Raw genomic sequence first — 19,152 nt, 5'->3', positions numbered from 1 at the left:
TGTCCTATCACACTAAAACACCACAATGCAATTTTACCCCACAGAAAGTTTGCATTGAAAAATAAGAACAGAGTGGTGCAGTCTCTTGACTTTAAGTGAAATATAGACTCAGAGTCAGAATGAATTATTTCTCCAGGCAGCCTGGAGCAGTGCACTAAGGTGCATGAAAGGTGGTGTGTGAATAAATAAAAGGGCATGATACTTCCTGAGTTTAGACAATATTCATATTAAATGAAAATCCCATCTGGCTGCATCCTTGTGGAAATTTAGAACAGGTATACTCAAATATCATATGGAATTAATATATTATAAAATGATGTATAGAGTATGTGTTACTGATCCTCCTCAATCGCTCTCATTTTCAGATCTTTAGGAATTTTACTGGGATAATTCGAAGTATCTATCCAAATGGTAAGTAGAACTATTTATTATATCACCATATTTTTTCATCTGTAATTAATATAATTTTCTGAGTATTGAAATGAGAAATATGAATTACTATTCTTCACTCATATTTTAAGTTTATTTTTTTAAAAGGAGAATTGTGAAAGAACTTGCTTTTCTTTTTAAATTATCATATTGGAATGCAAATATATGGCATGTAAACTTGGGAACTATTTATAACTCTCCTCTAAAATCTGGTGTAAAGTAGTGTCTGGAAATTAATAGATCTGCTACAAGCAAATACAGATAGGTAGGATTGAATATAGAAATATATACATATAAAATTCTCTTTCCAGATAATTATGTTTATGTTCTTATATTAAAATTATAAAATATAATTGATGGGCTTAAATAGATGCATAAATTCTGTACCTCATTCATTTTGACATCTGAGTAAACTGGTCTAAACTTACTCTGGAGTCATCTTCATTAAGAGTTTATTTCCTCAAGTTTTGAGATTGGAGAAATGAAGTCATTATTCTTCTTGTTTATAAGCACTTGTCAGGAACTAAGGACTGTCATCCTTGAAACTTGCTTCTAAAGTTTGTGGTCATCATCGTGTCAGCCAGATGGGCTCTTAGTCCTTCCACACTATTGAATATAAGGGAGATGTCCAAAATGCAGATAATTTTACCTCTGACCTCATGACACAAGGAAAGTGCTTTAAAATTGCATTTATTATATTTTCTCATTACCCATGTTATATTTACAATGGACAGATATTAAATGAAGATAAATTTAAATAAGAACAAAACAACCATATTCATACCACCTAAGTATAACCAGTAACCCTTCGTATAAACCGTGAATGTTTTCAGTATGTGAACACACATTTTTTTGCAGGAATTTGAAAAGTGAGAGGGATAACAATGTAAAATTTAGGTTAACCCCATTTGCCCCCAAATGATTCTGCAACCTGGTTTTGAATCACTTGCGCTCTCTCTGCATGACTTTGGGCAAATTCTTACTCTCTCTGGGCCTTCCTTTCCTTATAGGAAAAAATGGAGCTAATAATCCATACCTAGTTGATAAGTTTGTCTTGAGGATTAAATAAGTTAATACAGATAAAGTGCTTAGAACAGTGCCCAGATGTTGCAAAATTATCCATAATATTTTAATTGTTTTCTTCTGCAAAGTCAGGTAGATGATATAAATTTGTACATTTTTTTTCTGTATCCTGATACTTCATTTAGCTCTTTATTAGTTGTGATTATTTTTCAGTTGGTTCTTTGTGGTTTCAGGCTGAAAATCATATTATCTGAAAATAGAAATGATTTAGACAGTTTATCTTTTCCTTTTTAATGTCTCACACACTTTTAAATTTCAAGTTCACCACTTATTGTCTTGACTACAGCTTTTAGTTCAATGTTAAATAACGGTGAGTAACTTCTTCCTAGTTTTATTGGGAATGACTCTCATGATGGTATTAAAGTATGATGTTGACTAAGTTTTATTCCTTTTCATGTTAAGAAGTTATCTTATTCTTAATGAACTAAATTAGATCATCAGAAATTTCTGTTGATGCTCTATAAATCTTGAGATATACAAATATTTTTTGAATCTGTTGAGAGGGTGATTTGGTTTTCCTTTCTTCATCAGGTGACTTGCTAATTTTATGTTATCCTTGAATAGCTGGAAGCTTATTCTTTTCTTACATACTTTAGTTCAATATTTTTTTAATTGAAGAGGGAATTTGAAAGAATGCTCAAAAGTGAGGATGGTCTATAGTATTTTTTTATTGCTTTTCTTCTTTTTGGTGCTGTTAAGGAAGTTACATTTACATTAGAATCTTTACAATATTCTCTGTGGATATATTTTCTCTATTCTAATTTGTTAATTCTGCTGCTTACCTAATCTATTTCTCATTCCATTTTTTAAATTCTGAGAATTATTTCTATCAAAATTTTTCTAAGTGTATCCTGGATTGTTTATAATAAGGTTTTAATATAATCAACTTTTTTAAATGTTTGGAGAATGTTTTAAAACAATATGTAATCCATGTCATATACTAAGTCAAATAGAGTTCTGTCAATTTAACACAAGTAATCCTATTGCTCAAATTTCAATATTCTGGTCAGAGATGGGGCTAGTTTGTGCAAATTCTACTGGACAGAGATGGGGCTAGTTTGTGCAAATTCTTAGAAAGCCCAAGTGATTCATTGGATTTACACTCTATGCACAAAGCTACCAAACATAAGCTGGTGAATTATATGATTCACACTTATTTAGGAAGGTGAGTCTTTCAGGAATGGGAAAGATTAACTACAATGGGGGTAACACTAGGGCCAGAGATAAGAATTAAAGATCTATTTAGATCCAGCATTAGGATCTTTTAGGAATCTGACTTTTAGAAATACTGTCTTGTCAAAAAAGGAAATGTTTAATATCCTTGCTCTTTCCCAAGGCTATTCCCTCTGTATTCCACTTTTCCTTCATCCAGAAAATTTACTCTATTAGATTTTCTTCTCAGTACTTTTTGACTCTCTATGACAATAACCTGTTAAATGTCTAGTATAATGGCTTTGTCTGGTGAGTTCTCTTATTGCCCTTCCCTTTTCTTTTTAACATTTTTACTATAGCTTGTAAAAGCCAAGATAAATTTCTGCCAGAATTTGATATTCAGTGTTTATCCAGCCATCCATCAAACATTTAGTGAAAATCAGCTATGCATTAGGAACTATGCTAAGAAGTAGAAAATGCTGTCTTCCAGACAGCTAGAATATTTAACCCCTACACTCAAGAGATCTTAATCTTCTGCTTGAACTCGCCAAGGTTCAGTATCTCCAGTTGGCATAGTATATTTTTAATTTGATAACCCAAAGATACCCAAAACTTCAATAAGCTCTGTCTTTCTAAACTGCACCTCCTACAGTTCATGTCCTTGTTGATTATAACCTCCTAGGCTCTTAATATATAATCTTTATTGAATTATTATTTTATGCTAAAGTCTTTGTCCTATCCCTAACTGACTTTCATCAAAATCCTATTGATCACATCTTTACATTTGTCCCAAACTTCTCTTTATCTTTGTATCTATTACCTTAGTTTTAGAACCACAAAATCTGCTCCTTGATTTTTTCTACAACCTCCTAACTATTTCTGTATTCCTCCTTCTCTTGTCCACCAGCCACAGTGCCATCAAGGTTCTTCCTGAAATTTGTATGGAATTAATGAGATAGTCACCCATTCAAAAATTTTTATGACTTTGCATTGCTTAGAGGAAAAAGCCCAAACTCCTCAGCTTGCCATTTGCTTTTCTTCACAACTTGGTACCCAGTTCATTTCTTCTCAATTTATTTGCCATCCCCTCTCCCCACTCCAATGAATTTAATCACATTTGATTACTGTGTATTGTGGTTTCTTCATATTTAGACCATTTTCTGACACGTAGAGGGTATTCAAATGGTGTTTGCTGATCATTATTTTGAGAAGACTCAGGTTTATAATAAGCAGGAGCTTGTGATCTCCTGGGTGGGTCAGACTGAAGAGATATTGTTTAATTAGGTAACTTATGGGGGCCTTTGAAGTTTCATATTCGGGGAATACCATAGGAATGGGAACCATATATGTGATTTAGAAATGATCTAGTCTGGGCTGTGTTTTCTGGATGTTAAATTGAGGCTTGAAGTATCAGAGATTTATTCAGTATTATAGCTACAGCTGTTTAATACTCTGAGATTGACTACTTCCAAATCTGTGGAAACTAAAGTAAACCATAGTTTGAATCCTGAGTAAAAGTTTAAGAGACATGATGAATTGTAACTATTATATGATGCAAGTAGATTATCCTGATTTGATTCAAAATAGTTGTATACATAGACCACCAAATAATTCACCTCCAAGTCTATATTATTATGATTTTTCCTGATATTCATATTGAAGTATTTATGATTATGTAATTGTCAGTGTCCTTTGTTTTGAAGAATGTAATTGGATATTTGATTCTTAAACTCAAAGAGTAAGGCTGAGCTGGCTAGAAATAGGAAAGTCATGAGGATATCATGGAAAATTTGAGATGGAGAGATTGACATCAAGACTGAATGAATTTAGCAGTTATTTCACACAACTTGAATCAAGTAGTTGTTTTTGTTCTGCTTGTCTTCATCATATGAAAAGCAGCCAAGCTAGGTTTTTCTTATGATATTTTTGTTTAGTTGAAAATTTTGAACCAAATGTTAAGGCTCTGTAATTATCCTTGATAAATTTTAACTGCTTAGTCTTAGTCACTTCTTTCCAAGTGTCAAGGTTTGTTAACTCTTAATAGTGTCATATGTAGTATATTTCACACACATTGTCAATGACACAGTCTTTGAACACTTGCTAGATTGTTTTGACTATTTCAATAATGAAGGAAACTAAATTGATTGCTATGGTTGCACTGATTTATCAACCACTGTTGAAGAAAACACTATTCTCAACTGACTTAGTTACTATCAAGACATTCTTTTCCTATAGCTTGGGAAGAAAATCTTCAGCTTTCTACCTCTGTCAGCAGGGGAGAAAATGAATTTTTCTTTGTAGCTTTGTTTTATTTTACACATTTCTCTTGACTTTATAGTTTCATGAGACTTATAAGCCCTAGGAATTTATATTTAGTTTTATATTTAAACTTTGAAAAAAAATTGAGGTCCGAACTAAAGGTCTGCAAACACTTTTTTCTTCTAAAAAGGGGCTCTAGTGATCAAGGTTGACAAATATGATGAGACAGCTAATAGCTTAAAATGGTTCTAGCTTTCCAAATTTAGACTGAGTTCTGACTGTGGAAGGTTGGGCTTCTGTATATGAAAGCATACTTTTGGAGGAGCTTCAAGATGACGGAAGAGTAAGACTCAGAGATCACCTTCCTCCCCACAAATACATCAGAAATACATCTACACGTGGAACAGCTCCTACAGAACACCTACTGAACGCTGGCAGAAGACCTCAGACCTCCCAAAAGACAAGAAACTCCCCGTACCTGGGTAGGGCAAAAGAAAAAAAAACAAAGACAAAAGAATAGGGACGGGACCTGCACCAGTGGGAGGGAGCTGTGAAGGAGGAAAGGTTTCCACACACTAGGAAGCCCCTTCGCGGGTGGAGACTGTGGGTGGCAGTGGGAAGCTTCGGAGCCGCGGCGGAGAGCGCAGCAACAGGGGTGCGGAGGGCAAAGCAGAGAGATTCCCACACAGAGGATTGGTGCCGACCAGCACTCACCAGCCCGAGAGGCTTGTCTGCTCACCCGCTGGGGCGGGCAGGGGCTGGGAGCTGAGGCTCGGGCTTCGGTCAGAGTGCAGGGAGAGGACTGGGGTTGGCAGCGTGAACACAGCCTGCAGGGGGTTAGTGCGCCACAGCTAGCCGGGAGGGAGTCCGGGAAAAAGTCTGGACCTGCCAAAGAGGCAAGAGACCATTATTTCGAGGTGCGCCAGGAGAGGGGATTCAGAGCACCACCTAAAGGGGCTCCAAAGACAGGCAGGCGTGAGCCACGGCTATCAGCGCGGACCCCAGAGACGGGCATGGGACGCTAAGGCTGCTGCTGCCGCCACCAAAAAGCCTGTGTGCAAGCACGGGTCACTCTCCACACCTCCCCTCCCAGGAGCCTGTGCAGCCCGCCACTGCCAGGGTCCCGTGATCCAGGGACAACTTCCCCGGGAGAACACACGGCGCACCTCAGGCTGGTGCAATGTCACGCCAGCCTCTGCCAACGCAGGCTCACCCCGCATCCGTACCCCTTCCTCCCCCGGCCTGAGAGAGAGCCAGAGCCCCCGAATCAGCTGCTCCTTTAACCCCATCCTATCTAAGCGAAGAACAGACTCCCTCAGGTGACCTACACTCAGAGGTGGGACCAAATCCAAAGCTGAAACCCAGGAGCTGTGCAAACAAAGAAGAGAAAGGGAAATCTCTCCCAGCAGCTTCAGGAGCAGTGATTTAAATCTCAGCAATCAACTTGATGTACCCTGCATCTGTGGAATACCTTAATAGACAACGAATCATCCCAAATTGAGGAGTTGGACTTTGGGAGCAAAGATATATTTTTTTTTTCCATTTTTCTCTTTTTGTGAGTATTTTTATGCTTCTGTGTGTGATTTTGTCTGTATAGCTTTGCTTTTACCATTTGTCCTGGGTTCTGTCTGTCCGTTTCTTTTTTTTTTTACATTTTAAAATTTCTTTCTTAATAATTATTTTTTATTTTAATAATTTTATTTTACTATATTTTATTTTATCTTCTTTCTTTCTTTCTTTGTATTTTTTCTCCCTTTTATTCTGAGCCGTGTGTATGAAACGCTCTTGGTGCTCCAGCCAGGCATCAGGGCTGGGCCTCTGAGGTGGGAGAGCCAAGTTCAGGACACTGGTTCACAAGAGACCTCCCAGCTCCATGTAATATCAACTGGAGAAAATCTCCCAGAGATCTCCATCTCAACACCAAGACCCAGCTCCACTCAATGACCAGCATGCTACAGTGCTGGAAACCCTAGGCCAAACAACTAGCAAGACAGGAACACAACCACATCCATCAGCAGAGAGGCTGCCTAAAATCATAACAAGGCCACAGACATCCCAAAACACACCACCAGAAGTGGACCTGCCCACCAGAAAGACAAGATCCAGCCTCATCCACCAGAACACAGGCACTAGTCCCCTCCACCAGGAAGCCTACACAACCCACTGAACCAACCTTAGCCACTGGGGACAGACACCGAAAACAACAGGAACTTCGAACCTGAAGCCTGCGAAAAGGAGACCCCAAACACAGTAAGTTAAGCAGAATGAGAAGACAGAAAAACACACAACAGTTGAAGGAGCAAAGCCAAAACGCACCAGACCTAACAAATGAAGAGGAAATAGGCAGTCTACCTGAAAAAGAATTCAGAATAATGATAGTAAAAATGATCCAAAATCTTGGAAACAGAAGAGAGAAGACACAAGAAACGTTTCACAAGGACATAGAAGAACTAAAGAGCAACCAAACAATGATGAACAACACAATAAATGAAATTAAAAATTCTCTAGAAGGGATCAATAGCAGAATAACTGAGGCAGAAGAACGGATAAGTGACCTGGAAGATAAAAGAGTGGAAATAACTACTGCAGAGAAGAATAAAGAAAAAAGAATGAAAATAATTTAGGACACTCAGAGACCTCTGGGACAACATTAAACACACCAACATTTGAACTATAGGGGTCCCAGAAGAAGAAGAGATAAAGAAAGGGGCTGAGAAAATATTTGAAGAGATTATAGTTGAAAACTTCCCTAATAAGGGAAAGGAAATAGTTAATCGAGTCCAGGAAGCACAGAGAGTCCCATATAGGATAAATCCAAGGAGAAACATGTCCAGACACATATTAATCAAACTACCAAAAATTAAATACAAAGAAAAAATGTTAAAAGCAGCAAGGGAAAAGCAACAAATAACACACAAGGGAATCCCCATAAGGTTAACAACTGATCTTTCAGCAGAAACTCTGCAAGCCAGAAGGGAGTGGTAGGACATATTCAAAGTGATGAAGGAGAAAAACCTACAACTAGATTACTCTACCCAGCAAGGATCTCATTCAGATTTGATGGAGAAATTAAAAGTTTTACAGGCAAGCAAAAGCTAAGAGAATTCAGCACCACCAAACTAGCTTTACAACAAATGCTAAAGGAACTTCTCTAGGCAGGAATAACAAGAGAAGGAAAAGACCTACAATAACAAACCCAAAACAATTAAGATAATGGTAATAGGAACATACATATCGATAACTACCTTAAATGTAAATGGATTAAATGCTCGAACCAAAAGACAGAGACTGGCTGAATGGATACAAAAACAAGACCTATATATATGCTGTCTACAAGAGACCCACTTCAGACCTAGGGACACATACAGACTGAAAGTGAGGGGACGGAAAAAGATATTCCATGCAAATAGAAACCAAAAGAAAGCTGTAGTAGCAATTCTCATATCAGACAAAATAGACTTTAAAATAAAGTCTATTATAAGAGACAAAGAAGGACACTACATAATGATCAAGGGATCAATCCAAGAAGAAGATAAAACAATTGTAAATATTTATGCACCCAACATAGGAACACCTCAATACATAAGGCAAATATTAACAGCCATAAACGGGGAAATCAACAGTAACACAATTATAGTAGGGGACTTTAACACCCCACTTTCACCAATAGACGGATCATCCAAAATGAAAATAAATAAGGAAGCACAAGATTTAAATGATACATTAAACAAGATGGACTTAATTGATATTTATAGGACATTCCACCCCAAAACAACAGAATACACCTTCTTCTCAAGTGCTCATGGAACTTTCTCCAGGATAGATCATATCTTGGGTCACAAATCAAGCTTTGGTAAATTTAAGAAAACTGAAATCGTATCTAGTATCTTTTCTGACCACAATGCCAAAGGACTAGATATCAATCACAGGAAAAAAACTGTAAAAAAATACAAACACCTGGAGACTAAACAATACACTACTTAATAACCAAGAAGTCAATGAAGAAATCAAAGAGAAAATCAAAAAATACCTAGAATCAAATGACAATGGAAAACACGATGACTCAAAACCTATGGGATACAGCAAAAGCAGTTCTAAGAGGGAAGTTTATAGCAATACAATCCTACCTTAAGAAACAAGAAACATCTCAAATAAACAACCTAACCTTACACCTAAAGCAATTAGAGAAGGAAGAACAAAAATACCCCAAAGTTAGCAGAAGGAAAGAAATCATAAAGATGAGTTCATAAATAAATGAAAAAGAAATGAAGGAAACAACAGCAAAAATCAATAAAACTAAAAGCTGGTTCTTTGAGAAGATAAACAAAATTGATAAACAGTTAGCCAGACTCATCAAGAAAAAAAGGGAGAAGACTCAAATCAATAGAATTAGAAATGAAAAAGGAGAAGTAACAACTGACACTGCAGAAATACAAAGTATCATGAGAGATTACTGCAAGCAACTCTATGCCAATAAAATGGAAGACCTGGAAGAAATGGACAAATTCTTAGAAATGCACAACCTTCCGAGACTGAATCAGGAAGAAATAGAAAATATGAACAGACTAATCACAAGCACTGAAATTGAAACTGTGATTAAAAATCTTCCAACAAACAAAACCCCAGGACCAGATGGCTTCACAGGTGAATTGTATCAAACATTTAGAGAACAGCTAACACCGATCCTTCTCAAACCCTTCCAAAATATAGCAGGGGAGGAAAACTCCCAAACTCATTCTACGAGGCCACCATCACCCTGATACCAAAACCAGGCAAAGAGGTCACAAAAAAAGAAAACTACAGGCCAGTATCACTGATGAACATAGATCCAAAAATCCTCAACAAAACACTAGCAAACAGAAGCCAACAGCACATTAAAAGGATCATACACCATGATCAAGTGGGGTTTATCCCAGGAATGCAAGGATTCTTCAGTATACACAAATCAATCAATGTGATACACCATATTAACAAATTTAAGGAGAAAAAGGATATGATCGTCTCAATCGACGCAGAGACAGCTTTCGACAAAATTCAACACCCATTTATTATAAAAACCTTGCAGAAAGTAGACATAGAGGGAATTTTCCTCAACATAATAAAGGCCGTGTGTGACAAACCCATAGCCAACATCGTCCTCAATGGTGAAAAACTGAAACTATTTCCACTAAGATCAGGAAGAACACAAGGTTGCCTACTCTCACCACTAGTATTCAACATAGTTTTGGACGTTTTAGCCACAGCAATCAGAGAAGTAAAAGGAATCCAAATCGGAAAAGAAGAAGTAAAGCTGTCACTGTTTGCAGATGACATGATACTATACATAGAGAATCCTAAGGATGGTACCAGAAAACTACTAGAGCTAGTCAATGAATTTGGTAAAGTAGCAGGATACAAAATTAATCAGAAATCTCTAGCATTCCTATACACTAATGATGAAAAATCTGAAAGTGAAATTAAGATAACACTCCCATTTACCATTGCAACAAAAAGAATAAAATATCTAGGAATAAACCAACCTAACGAGACAAAAGACCTGTGTGTAGAAAATTATAAGACACTGATGAAAGAAATGAAAGATGATACAAATACAGGGAGAGATATACCATGTTCTTGGATAGGAACAATCAATATTGTGAAAATGACTCTACTACCCAAAGCACTCTACAGATTCAATGCAATCCTTATCAAACTACCACTGGCATTTTTCACAGAACTAGAACACAAAAACTTACAATTTGTGTGGAAACACAAAGGACCCCGAATAGCCAAAGCAAGCTTGAGAAAGAAGAACGGAGCTGGAGGAATTAGGCTTCCTGAATTCAGACTATACTACAAAGCTACAGTAATGAAGACAGTATGGTACTGACAGAAAAACAGAAATATAGATCAATGGAACAGGATAGAAAGCCCAGAGATAAGCCCACGCACATATGGTCACCTTATCTTTGATAACGGTGGCAAGAATATACAGTGGAGAAAAGACAGCCTCTTCAGTAAGTGGTGCTGGGAAAACTGGACAGGTACATGTAAAAGTATGAAATTAGAACACTCCATAACAGCATACACAAAAATAAATTTAAAATGGATTAAAGACCTAAATGTAAGGCCAGACACTATCAAACTCTTAGAGGAAAACATAGGCAGAGCACTCTATGACATAAATCACAGCAAGATCCTTTTTGACCCACCTCCTAGAGAAATGTAAATAAAAACAAAAATAAACAAATGGGACCTAATGAAACTTAAAAGCTTTTGCGCAGCAAAGGAAACCATAAACAAGACCAAAAGACAACCCTCAGAATGGGGGAAAATATTTGTAAATGAAGCAACTGACAAAGGATTAATCTCCAAAATTTACAAGCAGGTCATGCAGCTCAATATCGAAAAAACAAACAACCCAATCCAAAAATGGGCAGAGGACCTAAATAGACATTTCTCCAAAGAAGACGTACAGATTTCCAACAAACCCATGAAAGAATGCTCAACATCATTAATCATTAGAGAAATGCAAATCAAAACTATAATGAGAAATCATCTCACACCGGTCAGAATGGCCATCATCAAAAAATCTACAAACAGTAAATGCTGGAGAAGGTGTGGAGAAAAGGGAACCTTCTTGCACTGTTGGTGGGAATGTAAATTGATACAGCCACTATGGAGAACTGTATGGAGGTTCCTTAAAAATCTAAAAATAGACCTACCATACAACCCAGCGATTCCACTACTGGGCATATACCTTGAGCAAACCATAATTCAAAAAGAGTCATGTACCACAATATTCATTGCAGCTCTATTTACAATAGCCAGGACGTGGAAGCAACCTAAGTGTTCATCAACAGATGAATGGATATAGAAAATGTGGCACATATATACAATGGAATATTACTCCGCCATAAAAGGAAACGAAATTGAGTTATTTGTAGTGAGGTGGATGCACCTAGAGTCTGTCATAACGGAGTGAAGTAAGTCAGAAAGAGAAAAATAAATACTATATGCTAACACATATATATGGAATCTAAGAAAAAAAATGGTCATGAAGAACCTAGGATTAAGACAGGAATAAAGACACAGACCTACTAGAGAATGGACTTGAGGATATGGGGAGGGGGAAGGGTAAGCTGTGACAAAGTAAGAGAGTAGCATGGACATATATACACTACCAAACATAAAATAAATAGCTAGTGGGAAGCAGCCGCATAGCACAGGGAGATCAGCTTGGTTCTTTGTGACCACCTAGTGGGGTGGGATAGGGAGAGTGGAGGGAGGGAGACCCAAGAGGGATAGATATGGGAACATATGTATATGTATAACTGATTCACTTTGTTATAAAGCAGAAACTAACACACCATTGTAAAGCAATTATACTCCAATAAAGTTGTTAAAAAATATAAAATAAAATAAAATCATAGTTTTATATATCTGATAGTTTTCTTGAGAGCATGTAACCTAATGCCATGTTATATAAATATGGTACCAGAAAAGTTCAGTGAAGTATCAAGTTCATGAAGCTAGTCAGTGATAGATGAACCATAACAATAGTGATAAATATATACAGATAAGCATGACAAAATCTTTCACAATAACTTCAGATTAATTATAAAAAGTGAACTGGGTCAAATCAGACTGAGTACAGAAGAATTAAAATAAATATCTCAGTATTAAAAATAAAATGAAATTTTGTTTGATGTAGGCTTTTTTTTGATGTAGGCTTTTTTGAATTTTTAAATAAAATTCTGAAATAGCATCTAACAGGTACTTTTTTGTAAATGAGTTGTTAGTTATCATAACAGCAAATATTAACATTGATTTATTTTCATTGCAATATATTTTAAATATTATTTTGAAATACTGTTATTTTTATGTGATTCAGAGGAGAGTAAGCTATTTTTATTGAGAGTTTTTGAAAGACAAATTTTATAGTTTTGTTTCAGAGTAAAAGTTATTTCAGATGATGAATATGATGATTTTGTCATGTAAGATGTTATAAAACATAAATGATTTTAGCTATAATAGAAATTTGTCATTCATCAGATTATAGTTGATTGTGGCTAACTCTAATGTGAAGATGTTTTTCTCATTCCTATGGTTTTTTCACAATACAATGCTTGTTTCTGTATTTAGACTTATTTTAGTCTCCCTTGTGTTTAGAATTACCTATTTGCTAGTCCCCTAAGAATGATATTATGCTACTAGAGAGGTATCATTCTTATCTGTCTTTCTCTCTATCTGGAACCGTGTTGTTCAACTTTGGCTGCTCTTCAGAAACAACTGAGAATATTTTTAAAATATCCATGGATAGATAATAAAAGTTGATTGTCGTGATATTTTATGTGCATCTACCTATGTCAAAACTTATCTAATTGTATACTTTAAATATGTATGGTATTTTAAAAAGTAAAATATAATGTTACTATATGACCACAAATCCCCCTACTCGGTGGGGGAGGAAGAATAATCAGGTCTAGTTGCAAAGATCCTGATTTAATTGGTTTTAGGCGGGGCTCAGGAGCTGGTGTTTATTAAATCTTCCCAGATGATTTTAATGTCACTCCAGCATTGAGAACCTCTGCCCTAGCACTCATCAGCTACTTTGTATATGGTAAATTCTCAAAAATGGCTGTTATCATTGGTGAATTGAATACATTTCTTCTTTGTATTCATTCATTCATTCATTTACAAGTAATGAAGCTTCACTCATTGAAAGGACTAGAGGTGTACAGATTATGCCAGAGGGACTCCAATAAAGGAAGTACATTTGTTACAGAGGATGGGTTCCAGGACCCACCAGGGATACCAAAATCTAAGGATGCTCAGGTCCCATATTCTACCCTTCATATCTGTGGTTCTGCATCCAAGGATTCAACCAGCCTCAGGATGATATAGTGCTGTAGAAATTTTTCAGTATGAAAAACCATGTATCAGTGGGCCCATGCAGTTCAAATCCGTGTTGTTCAAGGGTCAACTGTACTCTCCAAGTAGACTTAAGCAGAATGTAGCTATGCCACAGTACTTTAGGAATACATCTGAACTCAGACACATCATAAAACCCCATCTTCATGGTAAGTTATGGTCCATTTTGAACAAAGACTGACAAAAATTGACAGATTGATCAGTTTAATGTATGGAATTTAAGGCACAGCTTTTATTGTGTTAAGGGTTAAAGGATCTATTTGTTGGGAAATTTCAATTTTATATGATATGTCACAGTTTATAAAACACTTTCTTATTAATGGTATATGATCAATGACTAACATTTCTGTCTTTTTAACATAGACTTTAATGTTGATATCCCCAGCTTTTCTTTTTTATGTCAAATTCACTCCTTTAAACATCAGTTTATACATGAAAATTTCATACAGTTTTACTGTGGTTTTGCTTCAAGGCAACAGTTTTGATAGTGTCACCATTTTTGTCTGTGTGACAGTATTTGTGCAGTTAATTTACCATTTAATTTAATTTCCTGTTATGAAAATGAGTGGATAACAGAAAAAACTAAAGAGCTGATATTGGTGATTAGAAATGTAGGAATTAAAAATGGACTGTAATTGATTTGAAAATGCCATCACAGTTTGTGTCAAAAAGACAAAGTTATTTACTTTTAGTCCTTTGGGTATAACTTTTATAATTTTGACCTTTGGGAATTTATATATTTTGTGAGTCAGAATATTCTAGGTTATGCTGCAGTAATAAGCTATCCCATATTTTATTGGTCTATCTCAATAAGGGTTTACTTTTTACTTATACTATAGAACAGAGAGTCTTGTTCATGTTAAAGTTAGTTGAAGTCCAGGCTGATGGAGGGACCACCTTGACTGATAGAGCAGAGAGAGGGACTCTGGTGAATGGCATGCTAACTCTGAAGCTTCCCATCTGCTCACATTTCATTGGCTGACACAGTCATACAGGCATAGCTAATTCAAAGGGATGAGAAAGTATATTCCTACTAAGTGCCCATGAAGGAGGAAAATTGGAGCATTTGTAACCAAGTTCCAGTGAGTATCACAATCATTTTCTACTGGATGAGATAATTTTAGGGATAACTTATTTATGATCCTGAATGACAGGAAATCTTTTCTTCTCAATATAAGCCTGTATTGCAAAGCAGGTAGAATATTATTGTTGCTCCTTCTCAGAGAACCTGAGAATCAGAAGGCCTGGACTGTGTCACTATACACCCACAGTTAGTGAAAAGGAGACGGGGGTTTATTTTATCTCTACAGAATAATTGCTTCTCCACATAGTTCATTGATAGGAATCCTATACAGTGTTTTTCTACTTTACATTCTATGGTCTTTTTTCATAACTGCTACTCATTTTATAATCAAATAAACAGCCAATTTATGATAAGCATACATTTTAGGTTTAAAAGTGTAAATTTATAACTACTACTATCTCTTTGTTTTCTATATTTTCCTTTTGATAATTTTCAACATAAAAATTACTCCAGCCTTCTGCCCATCTTTAGAGTTTCACTAGAAAATTATATTCTACTAAGTAATAAAATAAAACAAACCATTGTCACCAGGGTATCACTGTAATATCACAGGTTATAATGTTATTGTTCCTTAGTAAGATTTAATTTTGCTTGAAATCCCAATCTTTCAACCAACAACATGAAGAAACAAGAACAACCTGCTAATGCAGTGGTCCCCAACCTTTTTGGCACCAGGGACCAGTTTCATGGAAGACAATTTTTCCATGGACGAGGGATGGTGGGGATGGTTCAGGTGGTAATGCGAGCGAAGGGGGGGATGTTTCAGGCAGTAATGCGAGTGATGGGGAGCGGCAGATGAAGCTTCGCTCAGCAGCCAGCCGCTCACCTCCTGCTGTGCGGCCGGGTTCCTGACAGGCCGCAGACCGCTACCGGTCCCCGGCCTGGGGGTTGGGGACCCCTGTGCTAATGGACAGTTTCTTAAGAAACAGGAAGGAAGTTTTTTCAATATGCAAATTTCAGCTGATGGAGGGTTATTTAATGTAATTATACTAAACTGGAATATTGGTATTTATTTATTTTTAATTTTATTTTTAAATAAATTTTAATAGAGATGAGTCAGAAGACCTAATGAGTCAAACACGATTTGTAATTATATATATATATTTGGTAAACGCTATGAGCATGGAGTTAGAAATTTGGAGATTATATATAAAAGCCTTATGGAACCAAATATTGTGGGATAGGTTCATAATGTATCAGGTTTTTCAAGTTCACTTTCTACAACTTTACAAAGAAGCTGTCAAAGGAGGGATGAATCAAGTTTTCCCTAACGTCACCACTCTAATTTCCATGAAACCAGCGTGGTTCAAAACTACAAACTGGGCTGCCAACCTTTTTCTTTCAAATGTTTAACATTTTAGGGAACACGTGGATTCCATTCTATTTTCTTTATTAAAGATCTCCATTTTATAAAGTGCTTTATTATGATGTTTTATTGCTGGAGATTCAATGGAAAAAAGGAGTGTTTCATCAACGTGAAGTAGTAATGAGACAATATTCATCGTTTGATGCACAAAACAGCCTATTGATACGTCATTCTGCTGCTAATACAGTAGAGTATTAGGGGTTAACCTCCCTGCCCCTTTAGAAATATTACAGCCATGATTTCTGAAATATAAAGTCCCAGCCATTTTGTGCTCAGAAATCTGACGGCATCATGAGACACCAGTGGAAATAAACCATGATGAATAGTTTAGCTCCATTTCCTCTTCCTTCTCCAAGTGCCTATGTTTCTCATATGTATATCCCTTTCTTGGATTTATCTCTGAAGTCTGTGGGAGATAACTTCCTCCCATTGCTAGCCAGCAGGGGGGCCCATGTTTCCTTGTTTTGGAGCAGCAGCGTATTTGTTCTACCCTGTTTACAGCCAGCGGGAGCCCTTCTTCTTCCGTATAGCTCGGCTTTTCATCAGCACAGAGGGAGATTCAAAATCAGAAATGATCTTAATTAAATGTTTTTTGTATAGAAACACCCATTCCACACCCGTGGTCTTTCGAACTCTTTGGAGGTGTCCCTCCCCACCTTCTGCCTTGGTGAAACTGTAGACAATAGACTTCATCACAAAAGGCAAGGATAAATATTTATCAGGGCACAAAAGATGTTTAGAGAACCTACATTTATTTACATTCATTATTGTGAACATGTTTAATCATGTGATGTGCTATCAAAACTGGCTGAAATATTTTCCTCTATAAAATACTTTCAAATAAAATTTTCTTCTCCAAGAAAATTATAAAAATGAATTTAAACATCCAGAATAAATATTTAGAGAATATTTATTTTAGGGTTTGGGTTTCCAAGAATATCTTATGCTACAATAAGTTATTGTAATACCTGTCTTTTAGAGGAACTTATAAGTTTATTAGCTTTATAATATTAATATTTTCAGATATGAACCATTTTATACTTCTTAGTGGTCTATAAATTGTATAAGGAATAAGTGAAAATATAACCAGATTTTAGTTGGTTAATTAACCAGGCTTAATTAATAATGAATTTTTTTCTTATAGACAAAGTCCTTATTTTTCTGTTTTTAAAATCACAATTAAAGGTATCCAATTCAAATGTAAACTTTACAATGCCTTTTTTTGGGATATGAATAGAGTAAAAGTTTATATTTGTTTAGTTGTAAAAAATTATTTTCCTCTATCATGTAAAGAGCATAATCATGATTAGGGAGATAGGATCTAATTAGTAGATTATTCACAAATTTTAATTGAATAAATTTTTTTTAAATTATATGAGGCATTTGAAATAATTGTTTAGGTAGCTACCAAAAGTAGAATTTAGCAATTAATCTTACTCATTAAAAAACACATTTTCAAGAAACAAAGAGAAACTAAAGTTTCTAGATGGAAAATTTTATAATAATTATTTGTTTTAAGAAGAATTTAATTATCTTACTAAAATGGAAATATCTACCACCATAGGAGAAATGTTATATTTAGATGAAATATAATTTTTTATTTAGACATAAATTATCATTTTAAATTATAAATACTCCTTATTATAATTTTCACATTTTCACTTCCATGTATTGTTATTTATTGATTCAATAGTCACAATTAAGCAGTAAAACACTATTTTGAAGTAGAATTTTTCAACAAATACGTTGTATTTAACAATGGAATCATCTGTTGAAGAATTGTGAATATATTTGCATGATTTTTCTCATAGTTTTTGAACTTTTTTTAAGGTTAAGTACTTGTTTCTTTTTATAAAAAAAGTAATAGAATAATAATTTGCTTAATCACTATAAACTTTTACACTTGGGTGGAACAATTTTGCAAAATTCAGATTCTTTTAGTGATGATCTAATTTTTCAAATAATGGTTTAGTGTTTACACAGTGACTATGATGAAAACTTCATTTACAGATATTTGGTCCTGTGGATTGGGGACTGTTTTTTTTTCAAAAGGCATTGTTATATGTGAATTAGACATGCTTATTTTATATTCTAATTTGATGCCTCTAAAGCCTACCTTTGTTTAATTCTCTGCTCTCTGAGGTTTTCTCAGGGGGAAAAGAAATAGAAAGTCACTCCTTTAAAAGATATGTTGTCTTACAAGAATAAAACACCTTTTGAAATGTTAGTGAAGTACTGGTATTTTAATGCCCTTCATGTTTTGTGATTATTTTTTTTTCCTATCTCAAAAGCAGTTGATTTTGAATTAAAATTAAATATATTTGAATCTACATTTTCTACTACTACAAAAGGAAAGAAATGATTATAATTACTGCATTTGGAGATTTTTTTAAAATGTAGCTTCTCGTTTAAAAGAACTTATTTCCAACCCTAAGAAGTTGGTTATTCTGTGTGCATTTATCAGATAGACCTCATATAATTTCTTGTATCTCTTAAGGAAGTTCCTATATAATAGACAAAGCATCCAAGAGCACAAACCTAATGAAAAATATGCTTTTGTCGAGATGGTTTCACTCCAGTAACCTCAGAAATGTTGGCAAGTAATTTGAGTTTCAGTGATAAGATTCTGCTTCTGCCAGTGATGGCTCTGGCCATTTGATAGGTTGAGTTTTTACAAGAACAACTTGCTGTTTATAGAAAGCTTAGGTCTTAGGGGATGCATCCCTTCCCCCAAGTTTAGATTTTGTGTGCGCATTAATAAAAAGGATGATTTCTGTTTTGGAAGATGAACAATATATTTTTAAAATAATTTTAAAATATATTTTTTTTAAAAGGAAGACTATTTTAGCCTTCTAAATTGTGTCTT

The 19,152-nt window shown here is 35.3% G+C and overlaps 1 long non-coding RNA gene across 2 annotated transcripts in view; it reads left to right on the top strand.

Moving 5' to 3' along the window:
• Nucleotides 1–364: 364 nt before the first annotated feature.
• The window catches only part of LOC138414055 (uncharacterized), a 394,942-nt gene continuing 376,154 nt past the window's right edge, over nt 365–19,152 (top strand). Inside the window, exon 1 of one of the 2 annotated variants that reach the window (XR_011246440.1) lies at nt 365–411. This is a non-coding gene — a long non-coding RNA (uncharacterized lncRNA). The remainder of the gene's footprint in view (nt 412–19,152) is intronic. The other variant, XR_011246441.1, reaches the window with a different exon arrangement.

This window comes from Delphinus delphis, chromosome 4 (genome assembly GCF_949987515.2).
Source record: "Delphinus delphis chromosome 4, mDelDel1.2, whole genome shotgun sequence".
Lineage (NCBI taxonomy): Eukaryota > Metazoa > Chordata > Mammalia > Artiodactyla > Delphinidae > Delphinus > Delphinus delphis.
This window is presented reverse-complemented; position numbering and strand designations above follow the sequence as displayed.